Here is a 24,776-nt window from a genome sequence, read left to right as displayed (position 1 = left end):
GTGCCAGATCAGCCACTGCCCGAGGTGCGTGGCTAATTTGGACCGGGATGGATGACTAAAATAGATTAGGGAGCCCAAGATGCAGTTTGTTAATTCAGAGACCGGATGAAATCTAAACAATAGCTTAGGGACTGACCACGTAATTTACTCAAAACATAATGTGTCTAGAAAAGATAAAACATACTATAATTTAAAAGAGAAAATTGCTATTATAGGACGCGAAACAATGAGCTTCGCTATTATAGGACTTCAATCGTCAACTTCGCTAAAACGACATTTGAAACGTTGGCACTTTGTTTTACATGACATTTGGTCCTTTTAATCACTTTTCTCATTTCAAATACAAGTATTTTGTTATGGGATGACCGTATTGCCCTTCAGTCATATTCACGTAAGAGTGGGCTGCCTGCTGCCGCCGCCGCCGCCTGGCCTGCCTGGCTAGCAGGCTTGCCGCCGCCGCCGCCTGGGCATGAAAATACGGAGTAGATTTGAGCAGCAAGAACGATCTGTCCTCGTCGGTCCTCACAGAATCCAATATGCATCTATCAAGGCCGTGCATCGCAACAGGAACCTCACATGTTTCATGAGGGCGACAAAAGAACCACATTCTACACGCTACTACCAAGAAATGGGTGCCAGCATTTTAAATTCTCATTTGAAATACTGCCCATTAACTCATGCCACTGTGCAGGGACGGATCCAATATTAGGCTATAAGACTAGGGCCATTACATTAGCATTAGTGCTAATTGTGCATTTGCTATAGGAAAAATTATAATTTGTCTACTGTAATTAAGAGCTAAGACTAGGGCCATCAGCTATTCAGATCTCAATTATTTGCTTGTATGAAATGGACCAGCCGCCGACATAGTAGTAGTAGGTTTACACAAGGACCAACCGGGAGCGCTCAGTCTGTAAATTTGAGCAATTTTCTAAAAATGAATATCTCGAAGCTAATCTAAGTGGTCAGTAAAATCAACTGATACTTTAATAAAAGATCAGACAACTTGAGAACAAATGAGCTCATCTCATAAAACCATGATTGTAGCATAAACAAGTTCATCTCAGAAGACCATAATTTAGTTCTAAACGAGATTCAAGTCATATCAAATAAAGCATGAGTTTACATCTCATTATAGCTAAAATAATTCATTCAATGTGTAGCTTTCTCTTCGGAGTCATCTTTTTTTGGTGCTGCCGCTGTAGGTATCCTCACAGGACTAGTGGTGTCGGTTTGTGAAGATGTGCCCTCTCCTAATAACATCGCAAGCTTGCTGCACATAAATACGATGCCACAATTAGATGTATGGAAAGAATTAGTGTATGATAAATGTGTTAATATTCCTTACCTTCTTGTGACCCTTCCTGGACTATCCCGTAGGATTTCTTCTCTAGTCGGCCTCCGTGGGGTGCTAGGTTCTGCTGGCGCAGCTTTTGTAATATTCTTCCTAGGTTGCCTACGCTTCCTACAAGTAATCAAATAAATTAATATTGACATTTACATTCAAGTTTGTAGGTAAAGAAAATCAGTTCATACCTCTTTTTTGCGGTCCCATTGAGTGGGCACTTGGCACTAGCTTGCCTATGACCTTTTTCTCCGTATTTTTTGTAAGTCATAGGTCCTCTGATCATTTTCTTTCCCTTTCCATTTGTTGGGGCTGCATCGTTGTCACATCCCTTCTCACCTATACCATCGTCGGTAAATTCACCATCTTTGGAACCTTTCTTCCTATGGCCACCTTCCATCCATCCCTTCATTCTTAGTTTCCTTCGTCGTCCAACAGGTAGCTTAGCAAGAGGTGCATCAACTGAAAATGGTAGGTCAACTTGTGGACATTGTGTTTTATCTGTCATCGGCTCAATCTCTCTTCCATAAGCAGCCCTTAATCTATTGACCGAGTAGTAGTCATGCACAAACTGTTCTAGGTCAACTCCCCGATGGCGGGTTACATAGGCCAATACATGTTGACATGACTTACCAGTGTGCTGCCATTCAAGACAAGTACATGTCCTTTGGTGTAACTTGATAATATGTCTCTCAGCTCGGCTGCTATGGTCCCACACCTCTGAAAGGTCCTAATGGCTAGAGGGGGGGTGAATAGCCTAATAAAAATTTCTACAACAACACTTAACCAAATGGTTAGACAATTATGAGGCGAAGCGAGTGTTGCGCTAGCCTACTCAAAAATGCAAGCCACCTACCACAATTCTAGTTTAGATAGTGTCAATTCACACAAGAGCAATGACACTACCCTATGTTAGTGTGCTCTCAAAGGCTAACTAAAGAGCCACACCAACCAAGCATGCAAGCTCTCACAACTAGCTACACTAAAGAGCTTGTCAACTAGTTTGCGGTAAAGTAAAGAGAGTGATCAAGAGGGTTATACCGCCGTGTAGATGAATGAACCAATCAATCACGAAGATGAATAACAATGATGACCAATCACCTCGGAATCAAACTTGTACACAATGATTTTTACCGAGGTTCACTTGCTTGCCGGCAAGCTAGTCCTCGTTGTGGCGATTCACTCACTTGGAGGTTCACGCGCTGATTGGCATCACTCGCCAAACCCTCAATAGGGTGCCGCACAACCAACACAAGATGAGGATCACACAAGCCACAAGCAATTTACTAGAGTACCTTTTGGCGCTCCGCCGGGGAAAGGTCAAGAACCCCTCACAATCACCACGATCGGAGTCAGAGACAATCACCTCCTCCACTCAATGATCCTTGCTGCTCCAAGCCGTCTAGGTGGCGGCAACCACCAAGAGTAACAAGCGAAATCCGCAGCGAAACATGAACACCAAGTGCCTCTAGATGCAACCACTCAAGCAATGCACTTGGATCACTCCCAATCTCACTATGATGATGAATCAATGATGTAGATGAGTGGGAGTCCTTTAGCTAGGCTCACAAGGTTGCTATGTCAATGAAAATGTGCAAGAGTTAGCCCTTGAGCCGGCCATGGGGCTATAAATAGAGCCCCCATCAAATAGAGCCGTTATACCCCTTCACTGGGCAAAACGCGCTCTGACCGGACGCTCCGGTCATACTGATCGGACGCTGGCCCTCAGCGTCCGGTCGCCCGATGGACGCCGCGTGTCATCGCCTTCAAACGCTGTTCGTCAGATTTCAACGGCTACGAAGCTGACCGGATGCTCCGGTAAAACTGACCGGACGCTGAAGCCCCAGCGTCCGGTCGTTTCTAGTAAGCTCCCCGAGGCATGTTTTTTCGACCGGACGCGTCCGGTCCACCTTGACCGGACGCAGCCAGCGTCCGGTGCTCAACCCTAGCCACTGTGCCGTCTGACAGCTCGATCGGACGCAGCCTTTCAGCGTCCGGTCGCTGAGTGACCCAGCGTCCGGTCAGTAGACCGACGCCAGCATCATTTCGATCAACTCTATTTCAACTCTTACTTCTTCACCCTTGCTCAAGTGTGCCAACCACCAAGAATTTTGCATCCGGCGCAATAGAAAATAGACATTTCATTTTCTCGAAAGCGCCGAATCCCATCTCAACCCTACAAACACCTTGTGCACATGTGGTAGCATATTTTCACAAATATTATCAAGGGTGTTAGCACTCCACTAGATCCTAAATGCATATGCAATGAGTTAGAGCATCTAGTGGCACTTTGATAACCGCATTCTGATACGAGTTTCACCCCTCTTAATAGTATGGCTATCAAACCTGAATGTGATCACACTCTCTAAGTGTCTTGATCACCAAAACAAAATAGCTCCTACAAGTTATACCTGTAACACCTCTGGTGTTGCGAGTTTACTTAGCACCGCGATCTAGGCTTAAGAGAAATTATCAACACGAGTTCCATGGATTTTAAATTTTAAACTCACATGCAATGATAAAACAAACCTTACATGAGTCGCTTTTGCGGTTAAGAAAAACTAAATGAACATTGTAGGTGAGTTCATGTTAGGTAAAAACATGCTAATGAGATCCTAATAGGAAACATATAATAAGTTGTCTTACTTGTTTGGCTTTGGTCGACGTTTTAAAAATCGTGTTGGTCACTGTTTCGGCCGCTTGGCCCCTGGGGCCCGGTATCAATGGCGATGGGATGCCCCTGCCCTGCTTGTCCCGCTAGAGCCATTGGAGGGTACTGCTCGGGTTGACCACTCCATTTCTATATGCATCGCGCCAAGCCCTGGCATCCCACGCCCTGCCCTCGTGCACTTGTCTGCCTCTGTCCCCTAGCCTCTTCTTTTTCTTTACTGCAGCACCATCGAACCTTCAGGCAGTAGAAGCACCCCTTGTCCCACAGCACCCTGTCGATGCCGGCCGTCCCCGCGCGCGCTGCTCTGCTACCCAGCCAGCGCCATTGCATGCCGACACAGCCGTCCGCGTCGCCCCCATGCGCCGCTCCATTCCCGACCCCGCTCGGCATCCCGGCGTCCACGCCGTCCCTCTCCGTGCTTGGCCAGCGCCTCCGTTGTCCTTGCTGCCTATGCCCGAGCCGTGAAGCACCTCCTCGCTGCCTCGCCAGCCTTCGTGCTCGGCTGCCTCGTGCAAGCAACTGCACGACCCCTCTCCTTCTCCTTCTACTCGGCCACCGCCTCTGCTGCGCACGCCTTTCCTCTTCCGTCCCCGCGGCTCCACCGCGTCCGAGCCGTAGTGCACCACCACCACAGCCGCGTTGCCCCTCAACATCGCCTCGCTGTGGCCGCTGCAGCGCCGCTGCCAGACCACCGCGCATGAGCACCTCGGTCACTCGGGACTGTTGCCCCGTGCCTGCAGCGCGCGCCTGGGCTGCTTTGCCCCGTGGCCACCCCGACACCATCCGCCTGGCTCGCCCTGCTGCTGCTGCCGCCGTGAGCTCCGCCTCCACGGTACCGCTTAGCCGGGCGCGTGTCAGGTCCGCCGAGCCTAGGTGCCTGCACCTCGCCTCCCCGGTCCCCTCCGAGCACCGTTGGCCATCAATTTGGCGTTTCCCCTCGCTGTCTGTCAGTTCGCCGCCGTGCTCTGTGATTTGGGGGTAGGGCTCAAAGCAACGGTAGCGGTTCGATTGAGTGCGATTTCTAACTCGCCTTAACCTCATTTAGCTGATGCTCATCTTGGTTTGGTCAGAATCTTCCCCGGCGACGAGCTGACACGGCCGCGCCACGCTCGGAGCGCCGCCGTCCTTCACCATGCACGTGGCCATCCTAGCACGGGCAGTTTTCGCTCCAGCCAATACCGTAGCCGGGTCCGGGGTAAGGTCTTTCTGCTCTCACATCGTTTTGTTTCCGTCTCCGAGGATGTAGGACGCCTGAACAGTCGCGCCGCCCTAGCATGTAGTCCGATGGTGTGGTCCGAGCTTTAGAAGTCACCGTTCGGTGCCTATTCGGCACCTAGGGTCTCGTCTTGGCTCCGCTGTGCCCTTAGGTCTGCTTCTTTAGTTGGCGCCTCGCTTTGCTGTCCGGCGTAGCGGGGCAGTGCCGGCCGGAGCCATGCCGTCGCGCCTGAGGTCACTGGGGACTGGTGCGCTCAAATTAGGAGGAAGTCAGGGGGCTGGGTGAAATTGTCAGAGAAAGAGAGAAATAGTGGAAGGACTATAGGTTGATTTCGCTGAAAGCTAGGGTTGTTTCTACGAAACGTTGGCGCGCGCGGGCCTCCTGGCCACGTGGGCCAGTTTGCTGGGCCGCCCGCACCGTCGCTGACTGCCCCACTGGGTCGGCCTTGGGCCGACACGCATTGGCCGCTTGCCTCGCCTGGGCCGGCGTGTTCTCGGCTTACTGGGCCACAGACCGCATCCCCGCCTGGGCCGGCCTGTGCTGCGCGCGCTCGTGGGCCGCTGGCCTGCGTCCGCTGGACCTGACCGTGCTGGGCCATTGGGCCGGTTAGGGGCCGCCGGTTTTTCCATTATTTAAATGCTTTTCAAATATCGGTTTCTAGTTTAACTTGCAAAAATACAAATAAAATTATGTAGGTGTCCAAAAATGATGAAACCAGTTTTGTTAGTCTCTTAAAATAATGATCTACCTGCTAGTCTAACTTGTTCACATAGTTGATTATATTCTTAGGAAGCTATATAATTAATTAGAGATAATTAATATTATAAAAAGGTAAACTTGTAGGAATTTGTATGGTAAATTGGTAATATTGCTGAATCTGAAATTTGTATAGTAGACTCCTAGCAGTAGTAGTTACTCACCGTAATTTTTGTAGCTCCAGAATAAGTAGTTGCTAATTAGATAATGATGTCTTATCTTGAATAGTGATAGAATAAAATATAGAAACACCGTCGGTTTATATAACTAAAATAGTTGTTGGGAAATAACGTCTTATTCGACAACATGGATACGTAGACCAGCGTTAGAACTAGCCCATTAACTCGAGAGGCGTACGTCGTATTTTACGAGTCACGATTGCAGTTGATAAATTACATCTTTGCATGGCATTACATTGCATATCATAATAGGGACGTTGGTGGATCACGGAGTCGTCGGGAGTTGCTGGAGGAATGGTGCTTTTGGAGATCATGTCGCCATGATAGAAAGCTAACTTCTGATTATATTTTACCTAGGCAAGCCCCGGTGCATAACCCCTACTTTTCTGTAGTTTAAATTATATTTATGCATTAAGTTTTAAGGAGTTGAATAAAACCCACTTGCATATATATCTTTATCCTATGAGTCTTACTAGTATGACAGGATCGTGTAGATTGCTAGGCTATAGGACTCCGGTAGAAGTCGAGTGATTGCCTGTCACTCGCGAGATATAGGAAATATGTTACTATATGATTATCACCTGGAATATATAAAATGGTGGAAAGGAAAATGGTGACCGGGCAGAGATATGGTTTGGGTATTGGTGGGTGTAAGAAGTTGTGTCGCCGCGGAGGCGGGTCATAGCTTGGTTACACCGTTTTTTCCCTGTCTGGTCGGTTAAGGACCGATCGTTGCATATGACTCTAGGCAGGTCACAGACTTGTTATCCCGAGCACATACTTGTGTATGGGCGCTTGGAAGACTTGTTGCTCTCTTGTCGCGGATCCGGCTCTTTCCGGACCGACTGTCAGGGTTTCTTTTTGGTGGAGGAGGTCCTTGCACCGCACTGAGTCCGGGACTCAGGGGCGGGGGCTTGGAGTCCCAGTTTGGACGGGGACCTGGACACCCGTGACAGGAGAGTGGTGGGTTGGTCCTGCTTGTGCCCGGGGTACAAGCAGGGCGTGTGTTTTCGGGGTACCCAGCTGGGGGCATTGATTCACGAATCGCCGGGCTATCCGGTACGGCTTGTCTACGGTTTAGCATCGTAGTAAGAACTGAAAGATGAAAGATGGAAGATGGACAAAGGAAATCTGATTGCTTACCACCTGCTTGAAAGTAGTACAGGTGCTTACATAGAATGGTTAGTTAATGAACCAATGCGGCTATTATTAAAAATCAAAGATAAGGACGCACGCTTAGTAATGCTTTCTGCAAATGCAACCCACAAACCAGATAGCCTTGCATATCCTTGGAGTCTTTTCTTTTCTCCTATCGGGTAAGTCTTGCTGAGTACAATTGAGTACTCAGGGTTTTATTCCCCCTGTTGCAGGTGACAGGTGGATGCTAAAGCTGACTCTTGTGTGTGGATTCCTCCTGGTGGGCTCAGAGAGGATTACCTTTACGCTGCGATCGTAGTTTTATTTATAACTCTCACCAAATGCTTTTAAAAATGGAAGTTTAATAATCTGTTGTTGTAGTCTATATGTCAATACTTCCTCACGTCATGTTTAGATATTTATTTCCGCTGTAACTCTGTTCACATGTTTCTATTCCGCTGTTCAATTAAATTGTTTATAACTCTGATAACATGATTCCATTCCGCTGTTACATTAATAAATATTATACTCTGATGTGTATTAAAAGTGATGTAAGAAATGGTTACGAATGATGTAAGCTTTATTCTCTCATTTGTGATCCTGATGGCAAAAATGTGGATTTTCGGGTTCTCCCCTGGGGTGTGCCCGACAGAATCGAGTAATTTAGCGTTCTCCCTCGAGTGCTTAGTGTCTAATGGAAGACAAGCACTCCTGTGAGGCATTAAATTAGGCGGTTCTGCCACAGGTGGTATCGGAGCATAAATGAGGTAATAAAGCTTCGAAAACCTTTTCTAAACTAAAAATTGACAACCCATTGTTGCAAAAAGTTAGGACGTTTATATGCGAAGTTATATAAGTAGCCCTATTACTATGGTTATGTATCCAGGATAGATGGCACTCTGCTGACTTAGATAGGATTAATCAAGTTTCTGCAGGTACACTGACTCGAGCATAGTTCAATAGTATCGACTAGTTACAGGGAGAGAACGATGTGCCAAAACTTTGAGAACGGTTGCCCTATATGTGGCAACAGTGAAAGGACGTATAGGACGTGCATTCATGCATATCCTGCCTATGCATTGTAGTACTCGTATTACTTGCAGATACGCCATCCATAGGTGTCACGCGTGTCGTATTGTGCACGACTAACTCGTCCTGTTCTAGAGTTAGGTCTGAACTGTGGCTTCGTGTTTCGCGTTCACCCGTGGTTCACGCCGGTCGTGACCCACGTCTCCCCATACCCTTTTCTGTGCTCTTGTCGGACCCTTACCCTGCAGCCGTACTAGTCAGTAATGACATCGCACGTCGCTCGCCTCGAACTCGTGGAATTTGGTCGATCCGCCGTAGTGATATCGCGCGGGAACCCTGGTGAACCGCGCCAGGACCACTAAACGCTCCGCCTTTATAAGTAGAGCCTGGCTTAGCCATTGGTACCACCACTCAGCGCACTTTAGCTCGCTTAGCTTCTCCTTTGAGCCAGCTTTTTGCTCAGCCTTCCTTGCAACCACCGCCCGAGATGGCAGGAGCCTGGGTTAGCACCTACTGCCTGAATGTTGAGGGGTTTCCCAAAATCCTGCATGCCACCCTACAAAAGCTCGGAGTCAATGATCGCCCCGAGTATGAGGGCCGTGAGTATGAGGAGCATGGCACCGAGCGGTGTGAGGTTACAGTCTACATCGGGAAGAGTGTAGAGTTCCCTAACCTCACCGAAGCCTGGAGTGTGACCGCAACCGGGTTTAGCTTCATCGACACCTACCAGGTTGTGGCCCGCAAAGCCTTATGGTACCTCTGCCAGATCTATGAGGAGCCCATTGCCCGTACCCCCATGCGGTTCTTTCCACCTTTGGATAGGAACTGGCGGGCATGGAGGGCTCGCATGGAGGCTTTGCAAGGGCGGGATGCACAAGAGGATAGCCACCACTTTGGTGCACTTGACCACGTACCTACTCGCTCTAGATGAGCAGTATGACCGGCAAGCCTTGGAGCTGAGGGCGTGCCTTCAGCGCGCCGAGGAAGCCGAGATCTTCAACCGGATGCTCCAGGTGCAGCTCGCCAAAGCGCATGCCAAGCGCTGCAGCTGCTGAGAGCCGAGAGGCTACCATGGAGGAATCTCTGAAGGAGGCTGAAGATCGGCATGTCCATCAGCTGGGTGAGGCCTATCTGTTCACTAGGGCCAGGCGGAGGTCGCTGGTTGATGGAAGGCAGGATGCCCCGATCTTGGAAGGGATCCCTCTCCACCCGCCAGAGAGAAGAAGAACCGGTGATGCAGAACCGCCAGCACCTCCACCGTCGGAAGTGTTAGAAGCAGAGCCCTTGATTCCTCTCACTCAGCCATTGCCACAAGAAGATGTAGAGTAGTTGCTTTGGGATGCTGTACCCGTAGTAGTAGTGTTTTTCGTTGTTGTCCCCTGGTATTGTACTCTTACTTGTTGTTTGTCGTCCGTAGTTGTTTAGATCGTCTGACCGTAGGTGAATGCTATGTCGAGAATGGAGCCTGAATGCCTGTACGCTGTACCCGCATAAGATCGTTGGAACATACATTTTATTATTTCGCTGTGTTTATTGCGTTCATTTACTTTAAAGCCTCGTTCGGCGTGCTTCAAGTTTTCAAGGGCGATATTAAGCGGGTTACAAGAGAAGTTGTCATTCAGATGCCAAGCAGATCAGCCATGATTGGATGTTATTGGACACTGTATCGACTAACTTTGGATGTCCCAACAGAACACTTGAATCTTTTTAAAACAAATCCGTCGGTGGATTTGAATTCCTTGTCCCTTGTTGTGGAGGGAAACCTTTGTTGTTGAATTTTTCCCTTGCGATACCCCTTACTCTGTGGTCTATGACCCCACTGCCTTCATGGCGTGTAAGTTGGTGATAGTTGCCTAGTTAAAAGCTTATGGTGCCGCGACGAAACCGAGGGCTCCATGTGGAACAGCTGCCACATGTGACGCTGCTCGGCACGCGCTGGTATCGAGGTTGTTAACCAAGTACCTTTACCAAGTTACACCGCCGTACTATTTTGTTTTAAAGTTTCTCCTTGAAAATGTTCGGGTGTTCAAAACGGGAAATCCATAATGGGGATGCAAAAGTGTCTTTCAAGGTAAAAAGGAGATGGTTTGGAGAAAGGAAGTATGACATGATCTGGGTTTACAGAAAAGACGGATGTGGTCAAGGAAGGTCAGCAGTGGATAGTCGGGAGTAGTTGCAAAAGTCAGAGTGGACGTTTTGTCCCAAGCCTTGTGCTTAGTTGACCGTGCTACGCATGCCGGGTTATTTCGCTGCGTGCCCTGCGAACGCCATCGATGTCGGGTCCATTATCGTCCCGTTTTCGCGTGATAGCGGCATCGTGCAGTGCTCGCCATCTTTGTGCACTGTGCACTTCTCCTTTCCCAGCATCCGGTCGGCTCTCTACCCCGCACCGTCGTTCACCGTACCAGACCCCCCATTTTCCCCTCTTTTCCTTCTTCTTTTGGTGACACGATCGCCCGCACGCCTGCCTCGTCGAGCGGACCCCTCTCCTCTCCTTTAATTCCCCCTCCGCCGCTCACGCAGGGAGCGCAACATGTCCAATCTTATCTCCACCTCCGGTGCGTTGTTTTCCCTCTCTGTTCTCCTCTATAAAGTCTCCTTGGACCTTGTTCTTCTTCTTCTTCATCCCATTCCCTCGTATTCGGAGCAGAGCTATGAAATCCAGTCGACGTTGTGAAGCTAGGTTCGGTAGTCTAAGGTGATAGTGTGATCTGAGAAGAAGGAAGGATCCAATTCGTCGAAGAAGTTCAAGTTCCCTTTTTGGGTAGTCAATCTTAGGGTGCACGATGTTTTACTTCTCCGTCGACTGTTTCTGGATCTGTTGGTGCTACGCCATGTTTTGGATAATCATTATCTTGTTGTTTCTCCATTGCCCTCGTCTATCTCGATTTTTGGATTAAGTCTTGGTTGTATTAGGTTGTTCTTAACCATGTATCCCTAGATCCCCGTGTGGTTAGTATTCGAGGTCGTGTAATCTTTCGTGTAATCCCTGATCTATGGAATGTAATCGCGTTTCCCCTTTTCTGGTTCTAGCTTTGAATCTCGGGATGAGATTCTTTTTAAGGGGGGTTGGTTGTAACACCTCTGGTGTTGCGAGTTTACTTAGCACCATGATCTAGGCTTAAGAGAAATTATCAACACGAGTTCCATGGATTTTAAATTTTAAACTCACATGCAATGATAAAACAAACCTTACATGAGTCGCTTTTGCGGTTAAGAAAAACTAAATGAACATTGTAGGTGAGTTCATGTTAGGTAAAAACATGCTAATGAGATCCTAATAGGAAACATATAATAAGTTGTCTTACTTGTTTGGCTTTGGTCGACAGTTTTAAAAATCGTGTTGGTCACTGTTTCGGCCGCTTGGCCCCTGGGGCCCGGTATCAATGGCGATGGGATGCCCCTGCCCTGCTTGTCCCGCTAGAGCCATTGGAGGGTACTGCTCGGGTTGACCACTCCATTTCTATATGCATCGCGCCAAGCCCTGGCATCCCACGCCCTGCCCTCGTGCACTTGTCTGCCTCTGTCCCCTAGCCTCTTCTTTTTCTTTACCTGCAGCACCATCGAACCTTCAGGCAGTAGAAGCACCCCTTGTCCCACAGCACCCTGTCGATGCCGGCCGTCCCCGCGCGCGCTGCTCTGCTACCCAGCCAGCGCCATTGCATGCCGACACAGCCGTCCGCGTCGCCCCCATGCGCCGCTCCATTCCCGACCCCGCTCGGCATCCCGGCGTCCACGCCGTCCCTCTCCGTGCTTGGCCAGCGCCTCCGTTGTCCTTGCTGCCTATGCCCGAGCCGTGAAGCACCTCCTCGCTGCCTCGCCAGCCTTCGTGCTCGGCTGCCTCGTGCAAGCAACCGCACGACCCCTCTCCTTCTCCTTCTACTTGGCCACCGCCTCTGCTGCGCACGCCTTTCCTCTTCCGTCCCCGCAGCTCCACCGCGTCCGAGCCGTAGTGCACCACCACCACAGCCGCGTTGCCCCTCAACATCGCCTCGCTGTGGCCGCTGCAGCGCCGCTGCCAGACCACCGCGCATGAGCACCTCGGTCACTCGGGACTGTTGCCCCGTGCCTGCAGCGCGCGCCTGGGCTGCTTTGCCCCGTGGCCACCCCGACACCATCCGCCTGGCTCGCCCTGCTGCTGCTGCCGCCGTGAGCTCCGCCTCCACGGTACCGCTTAGCCGGGCGCGTGTCAGGTCCGCCGAGCCTAGGTGCCTGCACCTCGCCTCCCCGGTCCCCTCCTGAGCACCGTTGGCCATCAATTTGGCGTTTCCCCTCGCTGTCTGTCAGTTCGCCGCCGTGCTCTGTGATTTGGGGGTAGGGCTCAAAGCAACTGGTAGCGGTTCGATTGAGTGCGATTTCTAACTCGCCTTAACCTCATTTAGCTGATGCTCATCTTGGTTTGGTCAGAATCTTCCCCGGCGACGAGCTGACACGGCCGCGCCACGCTCGGAGCGCCGCCGTCCTTCACCATTACGTGGCCATCCTAGCACGGGCAGTTTTCAGCTCCAGCCAATACCGTAGCCGGGTCCGGGGTAAGGTCTTTCTGCTCTCACATCGTTTTGTTTCCGTCTCTGAGGATGTAGGACGCCTGAACAGTCGCGCCGCCCTAGCATGTAGTCCGATGGTGTGGTCCGAGCTTTAGAAGTCACCGTTCGGTGCCTATTCGGCACCTAGGGTCTCGTCTTGGCTCCGCTATGCCCTTAGGTCTGCTTCTTTAGTTGGCGCCTCGCTTTGCTGTCCGACGTAGCGGGGCCGTGCCGGCCGGAGCCATGCCGTCAGCGCCTGAGGTCGCCTGGGGACTGGTGCGCTCAAATTAGGAGGAAGTCAGGGGGCTGGGTGAAATTGTCAGAGAAAGAGAGAAATAGTGGAAGGACTATAGGTTGATTTCGCTGAAAGCTAGGGTTGTTTCTACGAAACGTTGGTGCGCGCGGGCCTCCTGGCCACGTGGGCCAGTTTGCTGGGCCGCCCGCACCTGTCGCTGACTGCCCCACTGGGTCGGCCTTGGGCCGACACGCATTGGCCGCTTGCCTCGCCTGGGCCGGCGTGTTCTCGGCTTACTGGGCCACAGACCGCATCCCCGCCTGGGCCGGCCTGTGCTGCGCGCGCTCGTGGGCCGCTGGCCTGCGTCCGCTGGACCTGACCGTGCTGGGCCATTGGGCCGGTTAGGGGCCGCCGGTTTTTCCATTATTTAAATGCTTTTCAAATATCGGTTTCTAGTTTAACTTGCAAAAATACAAATAAAATTATGTAGGTGTCCAAAAATGATGAAACCAGTTTTGTTAGTCTCTTAAAATAATGATCTACCTGCTAGTCTAACTTGTTCACATAGTTGATTATATTCTTAGGAAGCTATATAATTAATTAGAGATAATTAATATTATAAAAAGGTAAACTTGTAGGAATTTGTATGGTAAATTGGTAATATTGCTGAATCTGAAATTTGTATAGTAGACTCCTAGCAGTAGTAGTTACTCACCGTAATTTTTGTAGCTCCAGAATAAGTAGTTGCTAATTAGATAATGATGTCTTATCTTGAATAGTGATAGAATAAAATATAGAAACACCGTCGGTTTATATAACTAAAATAGTTGTTGGGAAATAACGTCTTATTCGACAACATGGATACGTAGACCAGCGTTAGAACTAGCCCATTAACTCGAGAGGCGTACGTCGTATTTTACGAGTCACGATTGCAGTTGATAAATTACATCTTTGCATAGGCATTACATTGCATATCATAATAGGGACGTTGGTGGATCACGGAGTCGTCGGGAGTTGCTGGAGGAATGGTGCTTTTGGAGATCATGTCGCCATGATAGAAAGCTAACTTCTGATTATATTTTACCCTAGGCAAGCCCCGGTGCATAACCCCTACTTTTCTGCAGTTTAAATTATATTTGTGCATTAAGTTTTAAGGAGTTGAATGAAACCCACTTGCATATATCTTTATCCTATGAGTCTTACTAGTATGACAGGATCGTGTAGATTGCTAGGCTACAGGACTCCTGGTAGAAGTCGAGTGATTGCCTGTCACTCGCGAGATATAGGAAATATGTTACTATATGATTATCACCTGGAATATATAAAATGGTGGAAAGGAAAATGGTGACCGGGCAGGGATATGGTTTGGGTATTGGTGGGTGTAAGAAGTTGTGTCGCCGCGGAGGCGGGTCATAGCTTGGTTACACCGTTTTTTCCCTGTCTGGTCGGTTAAGGACCGATCGTTGCATATGACTCTAGGCAGGTCACAGACTTGTTATCCCGAGCACATACTTGTGTATGGGCGCTTGGAAGACTTGTTGCTCTCTTGTCGCGGATCCGGCTCTTTCCGGACCGACTGTCAGGGTTTCTTTTTGGTGGAGGAGGTCCTTGCACCGCACTGAGTCCGGGACTCAGGGGCGGGGGCTTGGAGTCCCAGTTTGGACGGGGACCTGGACACCCGTGACAGGAGAGTGGTGGGTTGGTCCTGCTTGTGCCCGGGGTACAAGCAGGGCGTGTGTTTTCGGGGTACCCAGCTGGGGGCATTGATTCGCGAATCGCCGGGCTATCCGGTACGGCTTGTCTACGGTTTAGCATCGTAGTAAGAACTGAAAGATGAAAGATGGAAGATGGACAAAGGAAATCTGATTGCTTACCACCTGCTTGAAAGTAGTACAGGTGCTTACATAGAATGGTTAGTTAATGAACCAACTGCGGCTATTATTAAAAATCAAAGATAAGGACGCACGCTTAGTAATGCTTTCTGCAAATGCAACCCACAAACCAGATAGCCTTGCATATCCTTGGAGTCTTTTCTTTTCTCCTATCGGGTAAGTCTTGCTGAGTACAATTGAGTACTCAGGGTTTTATTCCCCCTGTTGCAGGTGACAGGTGGATGCTAAAGCTGACTCTTGTGTGTGGATTCCTCCTGGTGGGCTCAGAGAGGATTACCTTTACGCTGCGATCGTAGTTTTATTTATAACTCTCACCAAATGCTTTTAAAAATGGAAGTTTAATAATCTGTTGTTGTAGTCTATATGTCAATACTTCCTCACGTCATGTTTAGATATTTATTTCCGCTGTAACTCTGTTCACATGTTTCTATTCCGCTGTTCAATTAAATTGTTTATAACTCTGATAAGCATGATTCCATTCCGCTGTTACATTAATAAATATTATACTCTGATGTGTATTAAAAGTGATGTAAGAAATGGTTACGAATGATGTAAGCTTTATTCTCTCATTTGTGATCCTGATGGCAAAAATGTGGATTTTCGGGTTCTCCCCTGGGGTGTGCCCGACAGAATCGAGTAATTTAGCGTTCTCCCTCGAGTGCTTAGTGTCTAATGGAAGACAAGCACTCCTGTGAGGCATTAAATTAGGCGGTTCTGCCACAGGTGGTATCGGAGCATAAATGAGGAAATAAAGCTTCGAAAACCTTTTCTAAACTAAAAATTGACAACCCATTGTTGCAAAAAGTTAGGACGTTTATATGCGAAGTTATATAAGTAGCCCTATTACTATGGTTATGTATCCAGGATAGATGGCACTCTGCTGACTTAGATAGGATTAATCAAGTTTCTGCAGGTACACTGACTCGAGCATAGTTCGATAGTATCGACTAGTTACAGGGAGAGAACGATGTGCCAAAACTTTGAGAACGGTTGCCCTATATGTGGCAACAGTGAAAGGACGTATAGGACGTGCATTCATGCATATCCTGCCTATGCATTGTAGTACTCGTATTACTTGCAGATACGCCATCCATAGGTGTCACGCGTGTCGTATTGTGCACGACTAACTCGTCCTGTTCTAGAGTTAGGTCTGAACTGTGGCTTCGTGTTTCGCGTTCGCCCGTGGTTCACGCCGGTCGTGACCCACGTCTCCCCATACCCTTTTCTGCGCTCTTGTCGGACCCTTACCCTGCAGCCGTACTAGTCAGTAATGACATCGCACGTCGCTCGCCTCGAACTCGTGGAATTTGGTCGATCCGCCGTAGTGATATCGCGCGGGAACCCTGGTGAACCGCGCCAGGACCACTAAACGCTCCGCCTTTATAAGTAGAGCCTGGCTTAGCCATTGGTACCACCACTCAGCGCACTTTAGCTCGCTTAGCTTCTCCTTTGAGCCAGCTTTTTCGCTCAGCCTTCCTTGCAACCACCGCCCGAGATGGCAGGAGCCTGGGTTAGCACCTACTGCCTGAATGTTGAGGGGTTTCCCAAAATCCTGCATGCCACCCTGCAAAAGCTCGGAGTCAATGATCGCCCCGAGTATGAGGGCCGTGAGTATGAGGAGCATGGCACCGAGCGGTGTGAGGTTACAGTCTACATCGGGAAGAGTGTAGAGTTCCCTAACCTCACCGAAGCCTGGAGTGTGACCGCAACCGGGTTTAGCTTCATCGACACCTACCAGGTTGTGGCCCGCAAAGCCTTATGGTACCTCTGCCAGATCTATGAGGAGCCCATTGCCCGTACCCCCATGCGGTTCTTTCCACCTTTGGATAGGAACCTGGCGGGCATGGAGGGCTCGCATGGAGGCTTTGCAAGGGCGGGATGCACAAGAGGACAGCCCCACTTTGGTGCACTTGACCACGTACCTACTCGCTCTAGATGAGCAGTATGACCGGCAAGCCTTGGAGCTGAGGGCGTGCCTTCAGGCGCGCCGAGGAAGCCGAGATCTTCAACCGGATGCTCCAGGTGCAGCTCGCCAAAGCGCATGCCAGCGCTGCAGCTGCTGAGAGCCGAGAGGCTACCATGGAGGAATCTCTGAAGGAGGCTGAAGATCGGCATGTCCATCAGCTGGGTGAGGCCTATCTGTTCACTAGGGCCAGGCGGAGGTCGCTGGTTGATGGAAGGCAGGATGCCCCGATCTTGGAAGGGATCCCTCTCCACCCGCCTAGAGAGAAGAAGAACCGGTGATGCAGAACCGCCAGCACCTCCACCGTTGGAAGTGTTAGAAGCAGAGCCCTTGATTCCTCTCACTCAGCCATTGCCACAAGAAGATGTAGAGTAGTTGCTTTGGGATGCTGTACCCGTAGTAGTAGTGTTTTTCGTTGTTGTCCCCCTGGTATTGTACTCTTACTTGTTGTTCGTCGTCCGTAGTTGTTTAGATCGTCTGACCGTAGGTGAATGCTATGTCGAGAATGGAGCCTGAATGCCTGTACGCTGTACCCGCATAAGATCGTTGGAACGTACATTTTAATTATTTCGCTGTGTTTATTGCGTTCATTTACTTTAAAGCCTCGTTCGGCGTGCTTCAAGTTTTCAAGGGCAATATTAAGCGGGTTACAAGAGAAGTTGTCATTCAGATGCCAAGCAGATCAGCCGTGATTGGATGTTATTGGACACTGTATCGACTAACTTTGGATGTCCCAACAGAACACTTGAATCTTTTTAAAACAAATCCGTCAGTGGATTTGAATTCCTTGTCCCTTGTTGTGGAGGGAAACCTTTGTTGTTGAATTTTTCCCTTGCGATACCCCTTACTCTGTGGTCTATGACCCCACTGCCTTCATGGCGTGTAAGTTGGTGATAGTTGCCTGGTTAAAAGCTTATGGTGCCGCGACGAAACCGAGGGCTCCATGTGGAACAGCTGCCACATGTGACGCTGCTCGGCACGCGCTGGTATCGAGGTTGTTAACCAAGTACCTTTACCAAGTTACACCGCCGTACTATTTTGTTTTAAAGTTTCTCCTTGAAAATGTTCGGGTGTTCAAACGGGAAATCCATAATGGGGATGCAAAAGTGTCTTTCAAGGTAAAAAGGAGATGGTTTGGAGAAAGGAAGTATGACATGATCTGGGTTTACAGAAAAGACGGATGTGGTCAAGGAAGGTCAGCAGTGGATAGTCGGGAGTAGTTGCAAAAGTCAGAGTGGACGTTTTGTCCCAAGCCTTGTGCTTAGTTGACCGTGCTACGCATGCCGGGTTATTTCGCTGCGTGCCCTGCAAACGCCATCGATGTCGGGTCCATTATCGTCCCGTTTTCGCGTGACAGCGGCATCGTGCAGTGCTCGCCATCTTTGTGCACTGTGCACTTCTCCTTTCCCAGCATCCGGTCGGCTCTCTACCCCGCACCGTCGTTCACCGTACCGGACCCCCCATTTTCCCCTCTTTTCCTTCTTCTTTTGGTGACACGATCGCCCGCACGCCTGCCTCGTCGAGCGGACCCCTCTCCTCTCCTTTAATTCCCCCTCCGCCGCTCACGCAGGGAGCGCAACATGTCCAATCTTATCTCCACCTCCGGTGCGTTGTTTTCCCTCTCCGTTCTCCTCTATAAAGTCTCCTTGGACCTTGTTCTTCTTCTTCTTCATCCCATTCCCTCGTATTCGGAGCAGAGCTATGAAATCCAGTCGACGTTGTGAAGCTAGGTTCGGTAGTCTAAGGTGATAGTGTGATATGAGAAGAAGGAAGGATCCAATTCGTCGAAGAAGTTCAAGTTCCCTTTTTGGGTAGTCAATCTTAGGGTGCATGATGTTTTACTTCTCCGTCGACTGTTTCTGGATCTGTTGGTGCTACGCCATGTTTTGGATAATCATTATCTTGTTGTTTCTCCATTGCCCTCGTCTATCTCGATTTCTGGATTAAGTCTTGGTTGTATTAGGTTGTTCTTAACCATGTATCCCTAGATCCCCAGTGTGGTTAGTATTCGAGGTCGTGTAATCTTTCGTGTAATCCCTGATCTACGGAATGTAATCGCGTTTCCCCTTTTCTGGTTCTAGCTTTGAATCTCGGGATGAGATTCTTTTTAAGGGGGGTTGGTTGTAACACCTCTAGGTGTTGCGAGTTTACTTAGCACCGCGATCTAGGCTTAAGAGAAATTATCAACACGAGTTCCATGGATTTTAAATTTTAAACTCACATGCAATGATAAAACAAACCTTACATGAGTCGCTTTTGCGGTTAAGAAAAACTAAATGAACATTGTAGGTGAGTTCATGTTAGGTAAAAACATGCTAATGAGATCCTAATAGGAAACATATAATAAGTTGTCTTACTTGTTTGGCTTTGGTCGACATTTTAAAAATCGTGTTGGTCACTGTTTCGGCCGCTTGGCCCCTGGGGCCCGGTATCAATGGCGATGGGATGCCCCTGCCCTGCTTGTCCCGCTAGAGCCATTGGAGGGTACTGCTCGGGTTGACCACTCCATTTCTATGTGCATCGCGCCAAGCCCTGGCATCCCACGCCCTGCCCTCGTGCACTTGTCTGCCTCTGTCCCCTAGCCTCTTCTTTTTCTTTACCGCAGCACCATCGAACCTTCAGGCAGCAGAAGCGCCCCTTGTCCCGCAGCACCCTGTCGATGCCGGCCGTCCCCGCGCGCGCTGCTCTACTACCCGGCCAGCGCCATTGCATGCCGACATAGCCGTCCGCGTCGCCCCCATGCGCCACTCCATTCCCGACCCCGCTCGGCATCCCGGCGTCCACGCCGTCCCTCTCCGTGCTTGGCCAGCGCCTCCGTTGTCCTTGCTGCCTGTGCCCGAGCCGTGAAGCACCTCCTCGCTGCCTCGCCAGCCTTCGTGCTCGGCTGCCTCGTGCAAGCAACCGCACGACCCCTCTCCTTCTCCTTCTACTCGGCCACCGCCTCTGCTGCGCACGCCTTTCCTCTTCCGTCCCCGCAGCTCCACCGCGTCCGAGCCGTAGTGCACCACCACCGCAGCCGCGTTGCCCCTCAACATCGCCTCGCTGTGGCCGCTGCAGCGCCGCTGCCAGACCACCGCGCATGAGCACCTCGGTTCGCTCGGGACTGTTGCCCCGTGCCTGCAGCGCGCGCCTGGGCTGCTTTGCCCCGTGGCCACCCCGACGCCATCCGCCTGGCTCGCCCTGCTGCTGCTGCCGCCGTGAGCTCCGCCTCCACGGTACCGCTTAGCCGGGCGCGTGTCAGGTCCACCGAGCCTAGGTGCCTGCACCTCGCCTCCCCGGTCCCCTCCGAGCACCGTTGGCCATCAATTTGGCGTTTCCCCTCGCTGTCTGTCAGTTCGCCGCCGTGCTCTGTGATTTGGGGGTAGGGCTCAAAGCAATGGTAGCGGTTCGATTGAGTGCGATTTCTAACTCGCCTTAACCTCATTTAGCTGATGCTCATCTTGGTTTGGTCAGAATCTTCCCCGGCGACGAGCTGACACGGCCGCGCCACGCTCGGAGCGCCGCCGTCCTTCACCATGCACGTGGCCATCCTAGCACGGGCAGTTTTCGCTCCAGCCAATACCATAGCCGGGTCCGGGGTAAGGTCTTTCTGCTCTCACATCGTTTTGTTTCCGTCTCTGAGGATGTAGGACGCCGGAACAGTCGCGCCGCCCTAGCATGTAGTCCGATGGTGTGGTCCGAGCTTTAGAAGTCACCGTTCGGTGCCTATTCGGCACCTAGGGTCTCGTCTTGGCTCCGCTGTGCCCTTAGGTCTGCTTCTTTAGTTGGCGCCTCGCTTTGCTGTCCGGCGTAGCGGGGCAGTGCCGGCCGGAGCCATGCCGTCGCGCCTGAGGTCGCCGGGGACTGGTGCGCTCAAATTAGGAGGAAGTCAGGGGGCTGGGTGAAATTGTTAGAGAAAGAGAGAAATAGTGGAAGGACTATAGGTTGATTTCGCTGAAAGCTAGGGTTGTTTCTGCGAAACATTGGCGCGCGGGCCTCCTGGCCACGTGGGCCAGTTTGCTGGGCCGCCCGCACCGTCGCTGACTGCCCCACTGGGTCGGCCTTGGGCCGACACGCATTGGCCGCTTGCCTCGCCTGGGCCGGTGTGTTCTCGGCTTACTGGGCCACAGACCGCATCCCCGCCTGGGCCGGCCTGTGCTGCGCGCGCTCGTGGGCCGCTGGCCTGCGTCCGCTGGACCTGACCGTGCTGGGCCATTGGGCCGGTTAGGGGCCGTCGGTTTTTCCATTATTTAAATGCTTTTCAAATATCGGTTTCTAGTTTAACTTGCAAAAATACAAATAAAATTATGTAGGTGTCCAAAAATGATGAAACCAGTTTTGTTAGTCTCTTAAAATAATGATCTACCTGCTAGTCTAACTTGTTCACATAGTTGATTATATTCTTAGGAAGCTATATAATTAATTAGAGATAATTAATATTATAAAAAGGTAAACTTGTAGGAATTTGTATGGTAAATTGGTAATATTGCTGAATCTGAAATTTGTATAGTAGACTCCTAGCAGTAGTAGTTACTCACCGTAATTTTTGTAGCTCCAGAATAAGTAGTTGCTAATTAGATAATGATGTCTTATCTTGAATAGTGATAGAATAAAATATAGAAACACCGTCGGTTTATATAACTAAAATAGTTGTTGGGAAATAACGTCTTATTCGACAACATGGATACGTAGACCAGCGTTAGAACTAGCCCGTTAACTCGAGAGGCGTACGTCGTATTTTACGAGTCACGATTGCAGTTGATAAATTACATCTTTGCATGGCATTACATTACATATCATAATAGGGACGTTGGTGGATCACGGAGTCGTCGGGAGTTGCTGGAGGAATGGTGCTTTTGGAGATCATGTCGCCATGATAGAAAGCTAACTTCTGATTATATTTTACCCAGGCAAGCCCCGGTGCATAACCCCTACTTTTCTGCAGTTTAAATTATATTTGTGCATTAAGTTTTAAGGAGTTGAATGAAACCCACTTGCATATATATCTTTATCCTATGAGTCTTACTAGTATGACAGGATCGTGTAGATTGCTAGGCTACAGAACTCCGGTAGAAGTCGAGTGATTGCCTGTCACTCGCGAGATATAGGAAATATGTTACTATATGATTATCACCTGGAATATATAAAATGGTGGAAAGGAAAATGGTGACCGGGCAGGGATATGGTTTGGGTATTGGTGGGTGTAAGAAGTTGTGTCGCCGCGGAGGCGGGTCATAGCTTGGTTACACCGTTTTTTCCCTGTCTGGTCGGTTAAGGACCGATCATTGCATATGACTCTAGGCAGGTCACAGACTTGTTATCCCGAGCACATACTTGTGTATGGGCGCTTGGAAGACTTGTTGCTCTCTTGTCGCGGATCCGGCTCTTTCCGGACCGACTGTCAGGGTTTCTTTTTGGTGGAGGAGGTCCTTGCACCGCACTTTGTCCGGGACTCAGGGGCGGGGGCTTGGAGTCCCAGTTTGGACGGGGACCTGGACACCCGTGACAGGAGAGTGGTGGGTTGGTCCTGCTTGTGCCCGGGGTACAAGCAGGGCGTGTGTTTTCGGGGTACCCAGCTGGGGGCATTGATTCACGAATCGCCGGGCTATCCGGTACGGCTTGTCTACGGTTTAGCATCGTAGTAAGAACTGAAAGATGAAAGATGGAAGATGGACAAAGGAAATCTGATTGCTTACCACCTGCTTGAAAGTAGTACAGGTGCTTACATAGAATGGTTAGTTAATGAACCAATGCGGCTATTATTAAAAATCAAAGATAAGGACGCACGCTTAGTAATGCTTTCTGCAAATGCAACCCACAAACCAGATAGCCTTGCATATCCTTGGAGTCTTTTCTTTTCTCCTATCGGGTAAGTCTTGCTGAGTACAATTGAGTACTCAGGGTTTTATTCCCCCTGTTGCAGGTGACAGGTGGATGCTAAAGCTGACTCTTGTGTGTGGATTCCTCCTGGTGGGCTCAGAGAGGATTACCTTTACGCTGCGATCGTAGTTTTATTTATAACTCTCACCAAATGCTTTTAAAAATGGAAGTTTAATAATCTGTTGTTGTAGTCTATATGTCAATACTTCCTCACGTCATGTTTAGATATTTATTTCCGCTGTAACTCTGTTCACATGTTTCTATTCCGCTGTTCAATTAAATTGTTTATAACTCTGATAACATGATTCCATTCCGCTGTTACATTAATAAATATTATACTCTGATGTGTATTAAAAGTGATGTAAGAAATGGTTACGAATGATGTAAGCTTTATTCTCTCATTTGTGATCCTGATGGCAAAAATGTGGATTTTCGGGTTCTCCCCTGGGGTGTGCCCGACGGAATCGAGTAATTTAGCGTTCTCCCTCGAGTGCTTAGTGTCTAATGGAAGACAAGCACTCCTGTGAGGCATTAAATTAGGTGGTTCTGCCACAATACCTTTGCCTTGAGCTTTTTGTTTTTCTCTTTCTTCTCTTCAAGTGTAAGCCCTTGATCATCTCCATGCTATCACCATTGTCATGTTATGATCTTCATTTGCTTCTCTACTTAAAGTGTGCTACCTATCTCATGATCACTTGATGAACTAGGTTAGCACTTAGGGTTTCATCAATTCACCAAAACCAAACTAGAGCTTTCAACCTCTGCACTCCAATTAGAACATGGTACAATTTTCAAGTGTCCCAAACCTCTAGTATTTGCCTTTAGCTGAACCATAATAGCTGGAAGTATCCTGCCTTCAGGTAGCCTGTATGCAATATTTCTTCTCTTGTTCCAAAGTACCATGATCATTTCTCTGATCTTATCAGCAAGGTCAGCAACAGGTAAGTCTTTATGGTCTCTAATCCAGTTATTAAATGACTCAGCAATATTACTAGTTATGTAGCCACACTTAATTTCTGGATTGAAACCACACCTATACCATAATAACTTATGATTGGTCTGTAACCATTTCACTGCTTGTGCTGATTCACTTACCATTTTTGCTATATTGTCATAGAATATGTCCTCTCTGTAAGCCCTTGCCGCAGGATATATTTAGCCAAACCCTCTAAATCTCTTCTTGAAATTTCTGACAAGATGATAAAAGCATTCTCTTTGCTCTGCATTTGGGAATACATTCTTCACTGCATTCTCCAAGCCCTTGCAAGCATCAGAACAAACAGCAAGCAGTGGAGGATCACCTATTGCCTTCTTTAATTGTTCCATGAACCAAGTCCAGTTGTCTGTGTTTTCAGAAGCTATGAAGCCATAAGCGAGTGGATACATCCAATTGTGACCATCAACTGCTACAGCTGCGGCCAAGTGACCATTCCACCTTCCATTAAGTGTTGTAGCATCTATGCTCAAATGAGGCCTACAACCTTCTAAAAAACCATCAACGCATGGCTTAAGAGCACAAAAACGGTGGAAATATATTTGACCATCCACCTCAAGTACCTCAATCTCAACGACACTCCCGGGGCACCGCTTCATTACCTTGGCCTTCCACCTAAATAATAGCTCAAAACTCTCTTCCCATTTGCCATAAACCTCTTCAAGAGCTCTTTGTTTACCCCCGCCATATAGTGTCATATGCAATTTGACACTTGTGATCTGTCTCCAACTTCTTTTGCAATTCCTTAGCAGCAATATTTGGATCAGCTCTAAGGATACTCATAGCCTTGCTAGCTACCCACTTGCAACTTGAAGTTGTAGTTATCTGCCTCATGCTGGACACACACTTGTGCTTATCGACTAAGACGGTTACCTGCAAAATAAAAAATCAATGAGATTGATATTAATTTACATAACAAGTAGAATTAATGAAATAATAAAAAAAATTATTCACCTCCACAGTGGCTTGGCCTT

General features: G+C 49.1%; 1 pseudogene; it reads right to left on the bottom strand.

Moving 5' to 3' along the window:
* Positions 1-1,148: 1,148 nt before the first annotated feature.
* Positions 1,149-24,298, bottom strand: LOC136523573 (uncharacterized; annotated as a pseudogene).
* Between the last annotated feature and the right edge of the window lie 478 nt (positions 24,299-24,776).

This window comes from Miscanthus floridulus, chromosome 18 (genome assembly GCF_019320115.1).
Source record: "Miscanthus floridulus cultivar M001 chromosome 18, ASM1932011v1, whole genome shotgun sequence".
Classification (NCBI taxonomy): Eukaryota; Viridiplantae; Streptophyta; class Magnoliopsida; order Poales; family Poaceae; genus Miscanthus; species Miscanthus floridulus.
Note: the sequence above shows the minus strand (reverse complement) of the source record. Positions and strands in the feature narration are given on the sequence as shown.